Source organism: Aquarana catesbeiana, linkage group LG03 (assembly GCF_042186555.1).
Source record: "Aquarana catesbeiana isolate 2022-GZ linkage group LG03, ASM4218655v1, whole genome shotgun sequence".
Classification (NCBI taxonomy): domain Eukaryota; kingdom Metazoa; phylum Chordata; class Amphibia; order Anura; family Ranidae; genus Aquarana; species Aquarana catesbeiana.
Window position 1 is genome coordinate 34,668,474 of NC_133326.1, and position 19,525 is coordinate 34,687,998.

At 42.6% G+C, this 19,525-nt stretch overlaps 1 protein-coding gene across 5 annotated transcripts in view; it reads left to right on the top strand.

Annotated features, from left to right (window-relative positions):
• AKAP13 (A-kinase anchoring protein 13) overlaps positions 1-19,525 on the top strand; it is a 446,306-nt gene that overhangs the window by 53,441 nt on the left and 373,340 nt on the right. Inside the window, exon 1 of one of the 5 annotated variants that reach the window (XM_073618418.1) lies at positions 14,454-14,560. The exons of the other annotated variants lie outside the window; for them this stretch is intronic. The gene's annotated coding sequence lies outside the window, so the exon portion shown is untranslated. Of the gene's footprint in view, positions 1-14,453; positions 14,561-19,525 lie in introns of those variants that run through there. 5 annotated transcript variants of the gene reach the window in all.

Genomic DNA, 19,525 nt, shown 5'->3' on the forward strand with positions numbered 1-19,525 from the left:
TTCTTTGTGTGTGTGTGTATTTTTTGGTAATTCTTTAAAAAAAAAAAAAAAAAAGTGATAGCAACTGCACGTTTCTGTTACCATTTTTAAAAAACTACATAAAAAATCATAACGGATATAGGTCATCATAATGTAGGAATGTGATCAAGAATAAAGCTGCTGGTGTTCTACTTCCATGATGACTGGTGGCCATTAATGTGCCAGCCAAGATTGTGTCTCCTGGGCAATGAACAAAGGGTTTAGGGCTACCCAGGGGCGGACTGACCATTGAACCACTCGGGCATTGCCCGAGGGCCCTGGGCCACTAGGGGGCCCCATCAGGGTTGCCAGCCTCAGTAAAACCAGGGACAGTATGTATAAATCTGTGTTTTTCTTACATCTGTCTGTGTATACTGTGTGTACATGTATGTGTATACTGTGTGATTGTATACTGTGTGTGTGTGTGTGTGTGTGTTTACTGTGCCTGGGGGCCCCATGAGTTATCAGTCCGCCCCTGGGGCTACCCATAATGATTGGAGGCACCCATAATGTCAGAGATTTTCCAACCTGCTTTCATATAAACTCCCTGGCCACCTTATTAGGTACACCTTGCTAGTACCGGGTTGGACCCCCTTTTGCCTTCAGAACTGCCTCCGTTCTTTGTGGCTTATTTTCAGCAAGGTGTTGGAAACATTCCTCAGATTTTGGTCCATAGTGACATGATGGCATCACGCAATTTCTGCAGATTTGTCGGCTGCACATCCATGATGCCAATCTTCCACCACATCCCAAAGCTGCTCAATTGGATTGAGATCTGGTGACTGTGGAGGCCATTGGAGTACAGTGACCTCATTGTCATGTTCAAGAAACCAGTGGTGAGATGATTGGAGCTTTGAGACATGGTGCAATTATCCTGCTGGAAGGAGCCATCAGAAGATGGGGACACTGTAGTCATAAAGGGGTGGACATGGTCAGCAACAATACTCAGGTAGGCCATGGTGTTTAAACGATGCTCAATTGTTACTAGGGGGCCCAAAGTGTGCTAAGAAAATACCCCCCCCCCCCACACCATTACACCACCACACCATTACACCACCACCACCACCAGCCTGAACCGTTGATACAAGGCATGATGAATCCATGCTTTTTATGTTTACGTCAAATTCTGACCCCACCATCTGAATGTCGCAGCTGAAAATGAGACTCCTCAGACCAGGCAACGTTTTTCCAATCTCCTATTGCCTGTTTGAATTGTATCGTCAGTTTCCTATTCTTAGCTGACATGAGTGGCACCAGGTGTGGTCTTCTGCGGTTGTAGCCCATCTGCTTCAAGGTTCTATGTGTTGTTGCTTCCAGAGATCATATTCTACATACCTTGGTTGTAACAAGTGGTTATTTGAGTTAGTGTTGCCTTTTAATCATCTCAAACCAGTCCGCCCATTCTCCTCTGACATCAACAAGGCATTTTTCTCCACAAAACTGCCACTCACTGGATATTTTCTCTTTTTTTGGACCATTCTCTATAAACTATAGAGATGGTTGTACATGAAAATCCCAGTAGAGCAGCAGTTTTTGAAATACTCAGACCAGCCCGCCTGTCTGTCACCAATAAGGATGAGCTCCGGCGTGTTCACATGCTGCACGTGCCCATCCCGCCAGGAAGTCGGCACGGCGCAGCGCTAATCACAGGCAGTGAGACATTCTCCCGATGTGCGGCTGCAGAGCTTGGGAAATGTCTCACTGCCTGTGATTAGCGCTGCGCCGCGCCGACTTCCTGGAACGGCACGTACAGCATGCGAACACGCCGGAGCTCATCCTTAGTCACCAACAACCATGCCATGTTCAAAGTCGCTTAAATCCCCTTTCTTACCCATTCTGATGCTCAGTTTGACTTCAGCAAGTTGTCTTCACCACGTCTAGATGCCTAAATGCATTGAGTTGCTGCCATGTGATTGGCTGATTAGCAATTTGTGTTACCAAGCAATTGGGCAGGTGTCCCTAATAAAGTGGCCAGTGAGCGTGTATGTGCAATGGAGTCAATTACTTTTAATGACCGCATTGGGCACATGGTTTCCTGTCTGGGGTAAACCTACAGAGTAACTTCCCTTTTGTGAGGGGAAAAAAATAACAAAATTATATAGCATATACATTTGCTCTACAAGCCATATTGTAATTGAATGTTCTAAAAATGACCTTTCCCTTTTTGAATCGAACATTCAGTGCAATCTGGAGGCATTCTGTGCACCATTGATGTATGGAACATCCCTAGAAATGTCATTTCCTGCTTGTGTGATTGGCTCACTGATTTTCCTCGAAGTCTGCACAAAGATACAAGTCAGATTTTGGGCATCCTCTGCAAAATAAATGTCATTTTTTGGTGAGATATTCTCAAGGGGTTTATTGCTTTGAACAGGATGCAGACTCTTCAACTTTACTCATTAGAAAAAGGCATTCTGATTCAGATCCCCCCTGCACATTGACATAACAGATTTTAATCTACTACAAAGTTAAAAGTAGGTCTAAAGGTAGAAGGGTTTTAACCGCATTCTCTGCATAAAGGTTAAAAACATTCTGAGTGTAGCTGCCCCCCACCGTCTGCTTATACTTACCGGAGCCAGATCTTGATTCAGTGCTGTGCCCGAGAGCAGGGTCTCCCTCCACCCTCCCACCTCAGTGGAGATCGATGCAGCAGCTGGGAGCCATTGGGGGAGAGCCGGGGGGTTAAGGGGGTGGGGGGCTGTTTAATAGACACACAGAGCCCAGCCAGGGAGCGAGCCTGCACAAGTGCTCCCATGGCCAACTGCTTGCTGGCAGGTGACCCCAAAAGAGGAGGATTGGGGCTGCTCCATGCAAAACCATTGCACAGAGCAGGTAAATATGAAATTATAAAAAAAAAAAATTCTTTAGAATCCCTTCAATGTGCATTGATCACCTAGAGGGGAATGTTTTTTTTTTCTCAACAAGAGTTACAACAGTGATTGTCAGCTTTCCTGGTGGTCCAGCTTGAACCAATGTAAGTATGCTATAGAGATCATCCCTGGAGTTCCGCTTTAAGTGTTTAGGGGGAGATTTGGGGGTGATTAATGGCTTATTTCAGGGACTATGTTAGACATTCAGGTAAGGGGGGGGGGGTTCATTTTAGGAGTATGCTTTTAAAAGAGAATTTCAGGTTTAAACCAAAAAAAATAAACCTGCTCACCTAGGTGGATGTTTCATCTGTCCCCCACCGGCTGTAAGACCAAGAAATGAGTGATCAAACTCCAGTGATCGCTCGGCTCTTGGTCTTCAGGCTGCAGAGAGCAGTGTCTGTCCTCACCGGCTCTCTGCTCTTTCCCCTTCCAGCACTCACTGGAGCGCTGGGCTGTGGCAGGGGTGGGAGCGGCTGGCTCAGGCTCTCAGTGGCTTGCTGAGAGGCCTAGCTAGGTGACAACCCAGGCATCTGAGTAGATCCCGACCATATGGACCTGGACCGGCTCTGTGATGTCAGCCGACAAACGGGTCATAGGCGTGCAGAACTAACTACAGTGTACTCCTGTAATCCCCAGAAGTGCAGCCAAAATAGCTTTGGCTATACTTCTCCTTTTAACATAGGAAAATGTAGTGTTTGCTGCTTTAAGCCTTGTACACATAATGAGAATATCGGTCAAATGATCGTCTGCTTTTTTTTTTTTCATGCTAACCTTATATTGAATACCAATAGGTTACTAAAGTTCTGAAAATTCCCGTACAGCAGAATACAACTTTGTGATGTAATGTACTGTAGTGTATTCTTTCTTTCTGAGCATGCGTAGTCTTGGTCTTACAATTTTGTCAGACGAATATTGTACTGATTAATCGAACAAATCATTGGTTCTGGTATCATACGAGAGAAATTTTCGTGCTTGCCCGACCGGATAATATCAGATGAACTGCCGTGATCGGCTCTCGAAAAGCTGTGTGCCAACGATCAGATTATCGTACGGTAGCTTAGAAAGCGCTATTTTCCGTCTGAGCCAAGCATTAGAAAAATTAGGGGTGCAGATTTTATCCTTTTAATGAAAACTACCAGAGCCAAGAACATACACTATATTGTGGCTTCAATACTTGGTATCTGACCTTGAACAAACACTTACGTATGTGGTGTCCTGACACTTTAGCATTGGTGCTCAACCTGTGGCCCTCCAGCTGTTGCGGAACTACAAGTCTCATGACGCATTGCAAGGCTGAACAGTACAAGCATGACTCCCAAAGGCATGATGGGACTTGTAGTTCCGCAACAGCAGGAGGACCACGGGTCGAGCACCCATGCTTTACAGGCAATGTAGTGAAGGAATGATGATGATGATAAATCTAGAACCTGCATGATTGTACTTTGATCATACTGTTACCAGCAGTATCTAGCACTGCTTACAGCTATCGGATCCAGTGTCTTGTGTCAGTGGTTTGCTGAAGTCCACAGCTGTTCCGGTTCTTGAATCAGGCTGCCATGGACTACGAAGCTCTTATGTCATGTACAGTGAGGGAAAAAGTATTTGATCCCCTGCTGATTTTGTAGGCTTGCCCACTGACAAAGAAATGATCAGTCTATAATTTTAATGGTCGGTTTATTTTAACAGTATGAGACAGAATAACAAAAAAAAAATCCAGAAAAACACATTTCAAAAAAAGTTATAAATTGATTTGCGTTTTTAATGAGTGAAATAAGTATTTGATCCCCTATCAATCAGCAAGATTTCTGGCTCCCAGGGGTTTTCTATACAGGTAACGAGCTGAGATTAGGAGCACTCTCTTAAAGGGAGTGCTCCTAATCTCAGCTTTTTACCTGTATAAAAGACTACTGTCCACAGAAGCAATCAGTCAATCAGATTCTAATCTCTTCACCATGGCCAAGACCAAAGAGCTGTCCAAGGATGTCAGGGACAAGATTGTAGACCTACACAAGGCTGGAATGGGCTACAAGACCATCGCCAAGCATCTTGGTGAGAGGGTGACAACAGTTGGTTTTATTATTCGCAAATGGAAGAAACACAAAGTAACTGTCAATCTCCCTCGGTCTGGGGCTCCACGCAAGATCTCACCTCGCAGTTTCAATGATCATGAGAATGGTGAGGAATCAGCCCAGAACTACACAGGAGAATCTTGTCAATGATTTCAAGGCAGCCGGGACCATAGTCACCAAGAAAACATTTGGTAACAGACTACGCCCTGAAGGAATGAAATCCTGCTACGCCCCCAAGGTCCCCTGCTCAAAAAGCACATGTACAGGCCCGTCTGATATTTGCTGATGAACGTCTGAATGATTCAGAGCAGAACTGGGTGAAAGTGTTGTGGTCAGATGAGACCAAAATAGAGCTCTTTAGAAAAAACTCAACTCGCTGTGTTTTGGAGGAGGAATGCTGCCTATGACCGCAAGAACACCATTCCCACCGTCAAACCTGGAGGTGGAAACAAATCATGGGTGAGAACCTCTTTCCCCCAGCCAGGTCATTGAAAATGGGTCTTGGATGGGTCTTCCAGCTTGACAATGACCCAAAACACACGCCCAAGCAACAAAGGAGTGGCTCAAGAAGAAGGCCATTAAGGTCCTGGAGTGGCCTAGCCAATCTCCACACCTTCGTCCCATAGAAAATATGTGGAGGAAGCTGAAGGTTCGAGTTTCCAAACCTGAGCTTTGAAACCTTTCTTTCGTGTTTTTTCACCTTAATGCTAATCCTATGCATTAAGGTGAAAAAACTTCTGAGACGAGCCCTGAGACGAGCCCTGTCCACGGTTCTCGGCTCCTGATTGGATAGATTGATATTTATAACTTTTTTGAAATGTGTTTTTCTGGATATTTTTTTGTTCTGTCTCTTACTGTTAAAATAAACCTACCATTAAAATTATAGACTGATCATTTCTTTGTCAGTGGGCAAACGTACAAAATCAGCAAATCCTCACCATATAAATCATGGCATACGAGCTTCGTAGTCCATGGCAGCCTGATTTCAAGAACTAGGGCTGGGGAAAAAATCGATTTGAATCTTGAATCGAGTTGAGAGGTCAAATCGATTAAAATTTTCAGCGAATCAATTTTTTTTTAGATTTTTTTTTTTTTTTTCACCAGGACCGGTGCTGACACCGCGCCAGTCCTGAGGAGCTGCGGGCAGGACTTTTTAGGTGAGGCCGCGGCTTTGTCCTAGTCCGCGAGGCCGGACGCTAGGACTAGGCCGAAGCCGCGTCCTCGCCTAAACTCCTGCCTGCAGCTCCCCAGGACCGGCGCGATGTCCATCAAAAAAAAAAAAAAAAAACTCAATTATTTTTTTTTTTTTTTTTTTTTTTTAAATCACTTTTAAAAAAAAAAAATAAAATCTAATTTTATTTTTATTTTATTTTTTTTTTTTGAGAAAATCGCCCAGCTCTATCAAGAACCTGAACAGTTGTGGACTTCAGCAAAACATTGACACAAGACACTGGATCTGATGGCTGTACGCAGTGCTAGATACTGCTGGGTGTCCATCTTGTTTTTTCTGGTTGTATCTTTCATGCAGGGAAATTCATGTTTGTTCTTTGTCAGGGAACAATGTGCAAATGTCTCATCTAATTGTGGATTACACTAGTACAAAGTTATTGAGTTATTTAGGCAGTTGAAGGTGCCTTTTGGGAGTGTCTGCCTCGTGTACAAACCAGCATTCGTACAGAAATAATCAGGAGGGATGGAGGAAGTTCAGAGATGATTTTTGGTTTAATAGCAACACTCACCCGCGATTTAATCCACCCTGAAAATGGCCTCATTTCCTAATTCGGGGCATTTATTTTTGTGGCCAGGTTACAAAATGATCCAATTGAAGCTACTGGTGACACATAGCTTACTAATGTACTAAATTTAGTAATAAGGAAAGTGCGATGGAGGACATTTCACTATAATTCCAAACATATTTAATATAAAAATCATGTGTGAGCTTATTTTGTTTAGAGTTATATGGATCTGCAGTAAGTTAAAGGGATATTAAAGTCTCTTTTAAAAAAATTAAAATAAAAAAACCCTTTTACACTCACCTGCTCTATGCAGTGGTTTTGCACAGAGCAGCCCCATCCTCCTCCTCTTCTTCGATCCCACGCAAGTGCTCATGCTGAGTGCCCCCAGAGAAAGGAGCTTGCAATGGGGGCACCTGAGCAGGTTCGCTCCCAAGCTGTGGCTCTGCATGTCCATGCGCACACACAGCCGCGGCTCGGCCCCACCCTCTTTCCTGATTGGCCAATGACTCCTGCTGCAGTGTCACAGCCAATGAGGAGACAGAGTCCCCAGAGAGCCAGGGCACTATCGCTGGATTGAGATGAGGCTCATGTAAGTATTGGGGGGGGGGCTTGGGGGATGCTGCACAGGGAAGGTTTTTTTTTTTTTTTTTTTTTTTTTTACCTTCATGCATAGAATGCATGAAGGTAAAAAACTATGAGCCTTTAGAATCACTTTAAAATCCAACTCTGGGAATTTCACAAACTCTACACTTGCAGAGGGCCCCCTCGTAGTGCAAACGCAAAAGGCTTGTTTAGTCTGGGGGTGCATGGATAAAAATGTATTCCTTAGCCTAGGATTGTTCTCTTCTGGCCTATCCTCTGGGCTGGGCCTCGGCGTCATCACCTACAATGTAGGACTATTTAATATAATCTAGTGTAGCGCAACTAGCAATAGTGTATAAAACATTCAAAACATTATACGCAATTGTGTGCCAAAAAATGTTCACAAGGCAAAAATAAAAATTTAAAGTGAAAGTCTTTCAAAATAAACAGCTCAAAAAATCCATTGTGTTAATGAATGGTAATCTTCCACCTCCGTGTTAATACAGAAAAATGTGCTCATCAATAAATAATCCTCCACCAGTAAATGCATGGCCGCTCACCTTATACTTGGACCCCTGTTTCACCAGCGGGTCTAAGCAAGCAGTCCCCCTAATTAGGGGTAATCACAGATGACGGCTCCTGGTCAGCGCTTCAATCTCCAACACCTCCTGTCAGTGCTGCACGTTCCCAATCAACGGTATATGAAAATCAAACGGAAGGAAATCCAGTGCTCTCTGTCAAAGTATTTATTATCAGATAAAATAAAGATAGTGCACTCACATAAAAGGCACTCAGCCATGCTGAGGTGGGGGTGTCCGCAGGATGAAAAGCAGAGGGCCTGGCTCCTAGGCCCAGTTGAATACTTATTAACAAATTGCAATTTAGTGTCATAATATATTTGCGCTGATTAAGGATTTAAATATATTTTGGAGACAGCCTGCTGGAGCCAAACATTAGGGAGGTATCCCTCATCTCTGCGCCCCTAGACTAAACTAACATTTAATCCTCAGTGTGAAGGGGAGGAGGGATAGGGGTAGATTTTTTTTGTAATTCCTGGAGTTCAACTTTAATCTGTCAGCTAGTCTGAAGCTGTCCTTTTAAACTGTGTCTGTCTGCCCCATATTGGCCCCATATGCTGCCTGCCCCATATGCTGCCTGCCCCATATTGGTCCCAGATGCTGCCTGCCCCATATTGGCCCCAGATGCTGCCTGGCCCCTGTTGGCCCCAGATGCTGCCTGGCCCCTGTTGGCCCCAGATGCTGCCTGGCCCCTGTTGGCCCCAGATGCTGCCTGGCCCCTATTTGTTCATTATATGGCCATATGCTCCTGCTGCTGTCAGTCAAATCCAGTTAGGAGGAATATATGGGGGGGGGGGGGCAGCTGTACTGTGTGTCTCTATGGATGCACACTGCCTGGCTCAGGAGCATGTCTGCATAGAAATCAATGGGTGGTGCGTTTTTGATGCATTTTTGAAACAGGGCACCAAAGATGCTGCATGCAGGACTTTTTTTTTTTTAAACGCAGCGCGTCTGCAGCTGGTAGTTCTGTAGCTAGGTCCAATCACTGCAAAATATCAGTCACTCAATTACAGATCCCAGAGATCACTGCAGCACAGACCTTTCATTGATTGCTATTCATTTTTCCTAGCATGGTTCTGTTTCTACAAATTGTAGCTAAAAAATGTCTAGATGACTAGAACTAGGCTCTGTACAGAGGCAAGCGAAAGACCAACAACAAGTTTTGTAAAAGCTTCTTCTGATCCTGAGATCCCCATATGGACCCTGCATGCTCTCTCCTTGGAGATTCCCTCTTTCTGTCTGAAACTTCATACTGAGTCATCCAATAAAGGAATGAGTTTATCCTCAAACTTCTTTACTTATCCACTGCATGTTATTGAAGCTGCAGCTATCATTTTTAGTAAGCAGGTTTTTTTTTTTCCAACAAAGAAGCAAATGGGACATGGGAATGTAAAAAAAGAACCCTCAGGCTTCACCTGGTGGCTCAAAAGGAAAAGGCAGAATAATATTATATGGTTTAAAAAAAAAAACTCTTTATAAAAATTGTATGTTTTAGTCCTTACCCTCAAAGAGAGAGTGCAACCCCGCAGTACATTCCTAGGGCTTGTTTTTGGTGTTGAGGTAAGTGTTATCATTGTGCTTTTAGTTCAAGGAATAAAAATCTGCATTTCTTGTAGTAACGCAGACTCCAGGATTTATTGTGGTTTTATGAAACAAAAATAGACCCGGACCGTTTCCAGAGTAACAAAGTACGTTTGTCTTTGAGTTGATCTTTCATTGCAAAATCTTTTCAATGTGAGTTATTTTGTTTTTTTTGTTTTCTTACTGGTCCTGATTACTAGCCCTGCACTTCTGAAGTACAGTCATACTTTCATTTTTTTTTTTTTATGTTTTATTAATTTGGATAGCTCTTATGGTTTGAACTTGTCACCTGTCATCGACTTAAGTACAAAAATCAAGTATTTTAAACACTTGCATTATTTTTTGCTTACTATGAATTATTTACTTGCAATGTGCCTCTGAGCTTGCTAGATAATTTGACTGTTCCAGAGAGAGTCAATATTCTAGCATAGCCCTTACTTCTTATAGAAGTATCTTGTTACTCTCTGTGCTGGCCTAGCTCCTCTGTCCCTCCTCTGTCCCTCCTTTGCACCTCATAGCCCTCTCTTCTGGAAGTAGCTGATTACTCTCTGTGCTGGACCAGCTCCTTTGCACCTCATAGCCCTCTCTTCTTCTGGTCTCGGGCTTTTGGATGTCTATTCACTTTTACATGTGAATGCTAACAAATATTTTTGTTAAAATAAATGGTCTGGTGTCAAGTGAGACTAAACAATCTTCTCCAAAAAAAAATAAAAAATTCCATACACTTCCGCTACTAAATGGCCCTGTACACTGTTTCTCCTGAAATAGTTTCTGCGTCCTTGTAGCGTCCTCTGGGAGCTCCCGAACCTCTCCTTTTTCCTATCACTTCCCAGGCATGTACACTATGGGGGAGATTTAGTAAAACTGGAGCGTATAAAATCTGGTGCAGATCTGCATAGAAACCAATCGGCTTCCAGTTTTTATTGTCCAAGCTCAAAGTATTAAAGCTTTGCTTGGTTTCTTTTGTTTTTGTTTTTTTATAACAGACATGTTATACTTACCTGCTCTGTGCAGTGGTTTTGAACAGAGTACCGCTGATCCACTCTTCTGGTCCCCCACCGGCGCGCCTGGCTCCTCCCCCTCAAGCAGTGCCCCCAGAGAAAGCTGCTTGACCTGGGGCCACCACTGCATGCTCTCTCCTGAGCCACTGTTCTATACATTCATAAGACAGAGCCACGGTTCGGCCTCGCACCCCCCGCTCTCTCCTCATTGACTCACTGGCTGTAATCGACAGCAATGGGACCCAATGGGCTCCTGCTGCTGTCTCAGCCAATGAGGAGGGAGAGTCCTGGGACAGCCGAGGTTTATTGTGAACATCGCTGGATCTGAGGGAGCTCAGGTAAAGATTGGGGGGCTGGGGGGGGGGATGCTACACACAGAAGGTTTTTTTTACAATACCCTCAGCCTTTAAAACCACTTTAATTTAAAAGCTGAAGTTAGAAGCGGATTGGCTACCGTGCACAGCTGCACCAGATTCTGAGTGCTTCCGTTTTATTAAATCTCCCCATATGCATCCCATAGTCAGTCTTGGGAGCAAGCAAGAGAGGCTGGCTACATTCCTACAGTACATACAGTGGGACAATGAATGTACAGTGCATCCGGAAAGTTTTCACAGCGCTTCACTTTTTCCACATTTTGTTAGGTTACATCCTTATTCCAAAATTTATTTAAATTCATTATTTTGCTCAAAGTTGTACAAACAATACCCCATAATGACAATGTGAAAAAAGTTTGTTTGAAATCTTTGCAAATTTATTAACAATTAAAAATGTCCCATGTACATAGGTATTCACAGCCTTTGCTCAGTACTTTGTTGAAGCACCTTTGGCACCAATTACAGCCTAGAGTCTTTCGGAATATGCTGCTACAAGCTTGGCACACCTATTTTTGGGGCAGTTTCTCCCATTCTTATTTGCAGGACCTCTCAAGCTCCATCAGGTTTGATGGGGAGCGTCGGTGCACAGCTGTTTTCAGATCTTTCCAGAGATGTCCAATCGGATTCAAGTCTGGGCTCTGGCTGGGCCACTCAAGGACATTCACAGAATTATGCCGTAGCCACTTTGTTATCTTGGCTGTGTGCTTAGAGTCGTTGTCCTGTTGGAAGATTAACCTTCACCTCAGTCTGAGGTCCAGAACACTCTGGAGCTGTTTTTTTATCAAGAAGGTCTCTGTACATTTCTGCATATTTCGGCATTCATCTTTCGCTCGATCCTGACTAGTCTCCCAGTTCCTGCTGCTGAAAAACATCCCCACAGCATAATGCTGCCACCGCCATGCTTCACTGTAGCGATGGTATTGGCCAGGTGATGAGCAGTGCTTGGTTTCCTCCAGACATGACGTTTGCCATTCAGGCCAAAGAGTTCAGTCTTTGTTTCATTAGACCAGACAATTTTTGTTTCTCGTGGTCAGAGTCCTTCAGGTGCCTTTTGGCAAACTCCGGGCGGGCTGTCATGTGCCTTTTACTGAGGAGCGGCTTCCGTCTGGCCACTCTACTATACAGGCCTGATTGGTGGAATGCTGCAGAGACGGTTGTTCTTCTGGAAGGTTTTCCGCTCTCCACAGAAAAACACTGGAGCTCTGTCAGTGACCATCAGGTTCTTGGTCACCTCCCTGACTAAGGCCCTTCTCCCCGATTGCTCAGTTTGGCTCGGCGGCCCGCTCTAGGAAGAGTCCTGGTGGTTCCAAACCTTCCATTTATGGATGATGGAGGCCACTGTGCTCATTGGGACCTTCAGTGCTGCAGAAATGTTTCTGTACCCTTCCCCAGATCTGTGCCTCGATACAATCCTGTCTCTGAGGTCTACAGACAATTCCTTGGACTTCATGGCTTGGTTTGTGCTCTGACATGCACTGTTAACTGTAAGACCTTTTATATATATATATATATATATATATATATATATATACAGGTGTGTGCCTTTCCAAATCCTATCCAGTCAACTGAATTTACCACAGGTGGACTCCAATCAAGTTATAGAAACATCTATTAAGGATAGTGATCACATAAAGCCATTTATTAGCACATAGTTGTTTGGATCCTTTTTAAATCATAATAATCAAAATCGCCCAAATGGCCCTGATAAAAAGTTTACATACCTGGAATGTTTGGCCTTGGTACAGACACAGAAGGTGGCACACAGGTTAAAATGGCAATTAAAGGTTCTCACATTTGTGGCTTTTTAAATCACAATTAGTGTCTGTGTATAAATAGTCAATGAGTTTGTTAGCTCTCACTTGGATGCCCTAAGCGGGCTAGACACTGAGCCATTGGTAGGTAGAAAAGAACAGTCAAAAGACCTGCGTAACAAAGTAATGGAACTTCATACAGATGGAAAAGGATATACAAAGATACCCAAAGCCTTGAATATGCCAGTCAGTTCTGTTTAATCCCTTATTAAGAAGTGGAAACTTAGGGGCTCTTTTGATACCAAGCCAAGGTCAGGTAGACCAAGAAAGATTGCAGCCACAACTGGCGGAAGCATTGCCCAGGATACAAAAAAAAACCCCACAGGTAACCTCAGGAGAAATACTTTAACAAAAAAAAGCTGTATGGTTGAGCTGCCAGAAGGAAGCCTTTACTGCGCCAATGCCACAAAAAAGCCCAATGTGTTATGTCAAGGTGTTGTTGGGCATTTTGTAACTAGGTTTTTTTTTTGTGGAACTTGTGCAGTAAAGGCTTCTTCCTGGCAACTTGACTATGTAGCTTATTTTTGTTCAAGTATCATCGTATTGTGCTCCTTAAAAACAACCACACCATCTTTTTCCAGAGCAGCCTGTATTTCTCCTGAGGTTACCTGTGGGGTTTTTCTTTGTATCCCAAACAATTCCTGTGGCGGTTGTGGCTGAAATCTTTCTTGATTTACCTGACCTTTGCTTGGTATCAAGAAATCCCCAATTTTTCCACTTATTATTAAGTGATTGAACAGTACTGACTGGCATATTCAAGGCTTTGCATATCTTTTTATATCCTTTTCTATTTTTGTAAAGTTTCATTACCTTGTTACGCAGGTCTTTTGACTGTTCTTTTCTGCTCCCCATGGCTTAGTATCTAGCTGATTTAGTGCAGCCATGTGAGAGCTAACAAACTCATTGTCAATTTATACATAGACACTAATTGCGATTTAAAAAGCCACAAATGTGTGAAATTAACCTTTTTAATAGCCATTTTAACCTGTGTGCCACCTTCTGTGTCTGTACCAAGGCCAAACATGCCAGGGTATGTGAACTTTTCATCAGGGCCATTTAGGTGATTTCTGTTATGTTTTTAAAAGGAGCCAAAAAACTATGTGATAATAAATGGCTTCATATGATCACTATCCTTGACTAAAAGACACATTTTTGGCATGATTATTCATATTTTCAATATAAATGCCAAAATGACACAATTTCTGCCAGGGTATGCAAACTTTTGAGCACAACTGTACATGGGATTTTTTTTCGTTTTTTTTTTTTTTTTTGCAAAGATTTTGAACAAACTTCTTTCACGTTTGTCATTATGGGGGATTGTTTGTAGAATTTTGAGGAAAATAATGAATGTAATCAATTTTGCAATAAAGCTGTAACATAACAAAATGTTGAAAAATTAAAGCTCTGTGAGTACTTTCCCGATGCACCCTAGCCACCCTCTAACAGGAAGTCAGGTCAAGGCAGCAAATAAAGGAATTTGGAGATTTGAAGGGGGCTGCAAGCAAAAGAAGAGACTTTTACATACTTGAATGGAATATTTTTATTTTAAACCAGAGTTTGGTGTCAGAAGGCATAGGAGCAGCTGGCCCTAATGGTGCAAACAGTAGTCCCCTTTGTCCTTATGCAAAACGTTTCAGTAACTGTGTATGAAGCCTGTCTTTTTTTGTTTTTTTTGGTTTCAGTCCTTGCCTGGAAATCATTTTTACTCAGTAGTAAGTAACCTATTACTTACCTAGTACAAATGGCTGACCTTTGAACTTGCAAAAAAAAAAAAATGCAAGTATTACATCACTTTTCCCCATGGCAAAAACTACCTGGAAGTTATTCTCTGTTTTGTTTATGGGATCGTGGATTTTATAGTTCCGTATGATGGCTTGTCAATTTCCCCCCATTTTTATGAAATTAATAATTTGGTTCTTTCCTCCAATACAGCAAATAAGGTAGGCCTTGTATTTTCTTACTTAGTTTTTATTCAGTCTAGTTATGTCTAAATAAATGGGCATTTTGTAACCCTGTGATTCACTGTAATTTAACAACTTTGTAAATGGTTGGCCTGCAAGACACTGTTTTTTTTTTTTTTTTTCTAAAAGGATCATAATATAAAAATTGCAGATGTATTGTAGGTGGAAAGCTTGTTTGGAGGAGAGGGCTTTTGATGTGCCATAGAAAAAATGATTGTGATTTGCATATTTTTATGTGTAATAAGTCACTATCTATATTAGCATATTTGTGGATGCAGCTACAGTACACTTTTTTTTTTTAAAGCAAAACTCCAGGTATCTCCCCCCCCCTCCATTTTTATATAAATAAACTTTCACATGGCCACAATGCGAAACGTATTTTCTGGAATGCAATTGTTTCCTATGATCGTAAGCGCCGTCTAGTGGCCATGATTTGGTATTTTCCTGAAATACAGCAATGTTGGAAATACTGCATTATGGCATTTATGATCATCATGGCAAAATATGCCGATTTTTGTGTTGCAATGTTTTAGCACATGCAGTGGCATATTTATGAAGCATTTGGGTTTAGATATCTGAATCATCTACAGCTCTGAAAAAAACAAAAATACATATTTGGCAATGTAAGGTCAGCTTTACAAAATGTTGTTGGCAGTCATTCTTCTAGTGCAGCCTTTCTTAACCAGGGTTCCATGGAAAACTAGGGTTCCCCCAGAAGTTGCTTGGGGTTTCTTGAGTAAAGCACAGTTTCTGCCTCCTATAAGTAACCATTGATCCCAATAACCCTTTAAAGATGTCTGTGGAGGGACATTCTTTCCACTGACTATCCATGAAAAGCGTATTCTTACTGAATTTTTCACCAGCATAAGGGGGCGCTTCATTGACCAACATAAGGGAGCACTTTACGGACCACCAATGTAAAGCTGGCCATATACTGACAGAGACATATGTATGTACAGTATCTCACAAAAGTGAGTACACCCCTCACATTTTTGTAAATATTTTATTATATCTTTTCATGTGACAACACTGAAGAAATGACACTTTGCTACAATGTAAAGTACTGAGTGTACAGCTTGTATAACAGTGTAAATTTGCTGTTCCCTCAAAATAACTCAACACACAGCCATTAATGTCTAAACCGCAGTCATCAAAAGTGAGTACACCCCTAAGTTAAAATGCCTAAATTGGGCCCAAAGTGTCAATATTTTGTGTGCCCACCATTATTTTCCAGCACTGCCTTAACCCTCTTGGGCATGGAGTTCACCAGAGCTTCACAGGTTGCCACTGAAGTCCTCTTCCTCTCCTCCATGACAACATCACGGAACTGGTGGATGTTAGAGACCTTGCGCTCTTCCCCCTTCCGTTTTGAGGATGCCCCACAGATGCTCAATAGGGTTTAGGTCTGGAGAAATGCTTGGCCAGTCCATCACCTTTACCCTCAGCTTTTTTAGCAAGGCAGTGGTCGTCTTGGAGGTGTGGTTGGGGTCGTTATGTTGGCATACTGCCCTGCGGTCCAGTCATTGAAGGAAGGGGATTATGCTCTGCTTCAGTATGTCACAGTACATGTTGGCATTCATGGTTCCCTCAATAAACTGTAGCTCCCCAGTGCCGGTGTTCTGTAGATTTTTTTTTTTTTTTTTGCCCTCCGTCAAAGTGCATGCGCAGAGCGGAAGGGCACTCCAGCTGATTTCCCGATCAGCAGGACTGACGTAACCATAGCGCATGCGCACATCGTAGGAGGCTTTTTCCAACAGAATATACCATTTCACAGGCACAATTGAAAGCTATGCAAAGAGCGGAGGGACTCCATAGTTGTCAGATTGAGCCTCGCTGTTGCAGGGTGACTTGTTGGTGTGTTTAAGAGCAAGTTTTGTCTGTGTTGCCACCCCTCCTTAGACACAGGCAAAACCCGCCATTCAACACACCAAACCCACTCTGCAACAGACAAAACCTGGACCTTGAGCACACTGTAAACCGGCGGTGCAACAGCAAGACTCAATATGACAAGTAAGGTCTCCCTCCGCTGTTTGCATAGCATTCAGTTGTGCCCTTCAAATGGTATCTCCCATTGAAAAAAGTCTCCTACGATGTGTGCATGCGCTATGGTGACATCACGCCAGCTGATCGGTAAATCATCTGGAGTGCTGTTGCCTTCTGCTCATGCGCGGGCACTTTTTCAACGGAGGGCCTGTTCTGAGTGGAACCTGTCCTGTTAAACCTCTGTATGGTCTTGGCCACCGTGCTGCAGCTCAATTTCAGGGTCTTGGCAATCTTCTTATTGCCTAGTATGAGAGAGTGAGATCGATAACACCAAATGTAACACACCTGCTCCCCATTCACACCTGAGGCCTTGTAACACTGAGTCACATGACACTGGGGAGGAAAAATGGCTAATTGGGCCCATTTTGGACATTTTCACTTAGGGGTGTACTCAGTTTTGTTGCCGGTGGTTTAGACATTAATGGCTGTGTGTTGAGTTATTTTGAGGGGACAGCAAATTTACACTGTTATACAAGCTGTACACTCACTACTTTACATTGTAGCAAAGTGTCATTTCTTCAGTGTTGTTACATGAAAAGATAGAATAAAATATTTACAAAAATGTAAGGGGTGTACTCACTTTTGTGAGATACTGTATGGATGGGTGTGTGTGTGTGTGTGTGTATAATATAAATAAAGCTTCCTCTTTCAGCTTGCTATACAGTACACATGAACATGGAAGTTATGCCCCGTACACACGGTCGGACATTGATCGGACATTCTGACAACAAAATCCATGGATTTTTTCCGACGGATGTTGGCTCAAACTTGTCTTGCATACACACGGTCACACAAAGTTGTCGGAAAATCTGATCATTCTGAACGCGGTGACGTAAAACACGTACATCGGGACTATAAACGGGGCAGTAGCCAATAGCTTTCATCTCTTTATTTATTCTGAGCTTGCGTGGCACTTTGTGCGTCGGATTTGTGTACACACGATCGGAAATTCCGACAACGGATTTTGTTGTCGGACAATTTTATAGCCTGCTCTCAAACTTTGTGTGTCGGAAATTCCTATGGAAAATGTGTGATGGAGCCCACACACGGTCGGAATTTCCGACAACAAGGTCCTATCACACATTTTCCGTCAGAAAATCCGACCGTGTGTACGGGGCATTAGAATACCTGAACAGCGGCTGCATCTAATTGTTGGATGCGCTCGCCTTTTTGGCCAACAATTTTCTGCCTGTCTCTTTTGATTTCTCAGTCAAAGGGATGTTGGGCGGAATTAGTACGACAGCTAATTCGGGACAGTTCCTGAGAAACCGGCTGAAATTCGCTCAGTGGGTGACCTTGTTGGTCATCTCCCACCTGACATCCTTCCATTAGGAAATTGATACAGCTAATAATAATGTATTCAAATAGTATATGGACAGCTTTAGGGAGCACTTCTACACTGCGTCAATACAAACAGGTTTTTTTCCTCTGTCTAAATGAGGGATCATTACATTTTTATTGTCTATTTTAATTATTATCTAATTTTAATAATTTTCACTAAAAATTAATTTGTCACACAGAGCAGCCCTGGGTGTAAAAAACACTAAATTCCTTAATTTCTCTTTTCTGTCCCCTTTTTTTTAATTTTAGTTTTTATTTCTTAATCTACTGTTCATTCAATATACCGTGAGCTGTATGTGTGTGTGTATGTATATGTATGTGTGTATATGTATATATATATATATATATATATATATATATATATATATATATATATATATATATATATATATATATATATATATAGTAATTACTAGCAGGGTTCCCTAAGAACCAGTTCACACCACATGCAGTCCAGTGCGTTTTTTTTTTTTTTTTTTTTCGTGCATCAAAAACACATGTTAAGAAGGTTATATGGATTTTAATGGCATAGTTCTAACCAGTGCTTGCAGTTCCAGAAAAAAAAAAGTAGAACATGCTGCATTTTTTTGGAGTGGACTGTACTGGAACTCTGTAAAACACACTGGAACAAATTTCCTTATTTAAAGCGGAGTTCCACCTTAAGGACTCCTCACCCCCTTACATGCCACATTTGGCATGTCATTTAATGGGAGTGGGGGGGGAAGAGTGGGTACCTAATTTTGATATTGTACCCACTCCCACTTCCACTCAGGCCGGGTCGATCGGAAGTTCTCCCCCCCTTGCAATCTTCTGGGACACGTCACAGGTTCCAGAAGATTGCTCAGCCTATGAGAAGGCGCAGAGCGTCTCGCGGATACGCAGTATGCACCCAGCTATGAAGCCACAAGCTGTCACAGCCGGGTTCCCACACTTGTGATGCCGGGGAGAGACAAGGGAGAGAAGCAAGGGTTCACACAGGTGAATGTGTGTTTATTAAAAGTCAGCAGATACAAAAAATGTAACTGCTGACTTTTAATAAACACTAAATCGACTGGAACTCTGCTTTAAGTTAAGAAAAAAGAGGGGGAAAAATGCACTGGACTGCCTCTAAAAAGGCAGCAAAAATGCATAAAAAACACAATGGAACGCATCAAAAACATGCCAAAAACACACATGCAGAGAAGCATCTGGAACACATCCGGACTGCGTTTCTATGGTGTGAACTGGCACTGAGACCCGGAGGTTATTTTAATGGTTTCTCTGTGGTAAAGGTTGAGACAGTCTGTTCTAGGGAATAACTAACAGGAAGTCACCTTTCATCTTGATCTTAAAGTCTGATAAGCACCTATTTTAGGGACTCTTGTGCATGGGCCATTTGAAGTTGATTTACTACAATTGAAGAGTATAAAATCTGGTGCAGCTCTACATAGAAACCAGCTTAAACTGATTGTAATGTCAGGTTTTTATCTTCATGCATTCTATGCATAAAGATAAAAAACCCTCTGTGTATAGCAGCCCCCGAATACTTACCTGAGCCCCATCTAGATCCAGCAATTGTTG